This window comes from Aplysia californica, unplaced genomic scaffold (genome assembly GCF_000002075.1).
Source record: "Aplysia californica isolate F4 #8 unplaced genomic scaffold, AplCal3.0 scaffold00278, whole genome shotgun sequence".
Taxonomy (NCBI): Eukaryota; Metazoa; Mollusca; class Gastropoda; order Aplysiida; family Aplysiidae; genus Aplysia; species Aplysia californica.
Genome location: NW_004797548.1, coordinates 103,492 through 104,625, shown reverse-complemented (window position 1 = coordinate 104,625; position 1,134 = coordinate 103,492). Strand labels below are relative to the sequence as shown.

Genomic DNA, 1,134 nt, shown 5'->3' with positions numbered 1-1,134 from the left:
TGGGGAGGGGGGAGATAGAGACGATAGATTTTTTATAGGAAAGAAGGAGCAATATCCACACCAGAGCACCCGCCAACCACCCACCACTGTTGTCTAACTTCGGATCGATTGTCGCTGACACAAGTTGACACATTTAATTGCGGTTAAAAAGAAAATAAAACCAAAAAGTACAAAAACGCTGATATGAACTGCTGTCCTTATTTTCCAAACCAGCCAAACAAAAATAATAACTTGAAGTAATAGCAGACAGTTAGGTAAGTCTTATGATGAGATTATGAAAATTAAAAAAAAATAATTGAATTTAAAAAATCTGCACCCACAACAAAAAAACAACAACAACAACAAAAAACAGCAACATCACACACTATAGGAAGATAGAAATATAAAAGAAAACAAAATGAAAGTACAACATGCGCACTTCTTTAAACAACTCACCTCTTCTACTGTGGGATTTGTCGTTGGAGAAGTCGGTATCAATTCAAGTGGAACAAACGGCGGTTGGGGATGACATTTTATATCCCTGCCTTGGATTATCGTCGCGCAGGCCAGGCAAAGATCTTTGGGCCAGATTATGTTTATTTTTAGCCATGGGGGAAATTCTAGGGGATTATTGAGAAGTTCCCGCAGGCTTCTTTGGCCTCTATATTATTGATACTGTACGGACGGCAATGGACGATCAATAGATAGATCTATCAAAGCCTAAGAATTTCAAGTGGTTAAAGAATAATTATAATCAATGTAATGGCTTAGTATTTTGATTTTAAACGTACGACAATATGAAGTACTGAACTTGTTGAAAGACAAGTAAGAAATTGACCTAATTTGTAATTAATTGTTTATCAGCTGCATGAGGTTTAGCTGTCCAGAAAAAGGTTTGGCACTTTTTATGGCCTAGGCCTAATAATTATCACTATATGCGCTCTGAATGAATTCATTTCGATCTTGTATAGTTTTGACTTTTTGATAAATTCAGCTATGTTTTATTTATTTTCATATCATTTTTACGGCCTACCATTATTTCATATTTTTGCCTTGTCCCACTGTTTCGAAAACAATAATATATTTTCAGTTTAAAAAAAGGTACTGCGTAGAGCTTTTCTGGACTGGTTTTGCATTGTCACATCCTTACATCTC

The 1,134-nt window shown here is 35.5% G+C and overlaps 1 protein-coding gene across 1 annotated transcript in view; it reads right to left on the bottom strand.

Annotated features, from left to right (window-relative positions):
* Positions 1 to 545, bottom strand: part of LOC101853566 — a gene marked incomplete in the record, with an annotated part of 11,263 nt that extends 10,718 nt beyond the window's left edge. The window contains 1 exon segment of the mRNA XM_035970514.1: positions 436 to 545.
* Between the last annotated feature and the right edge of the window lie 589 nt (positions 546 to 1,134).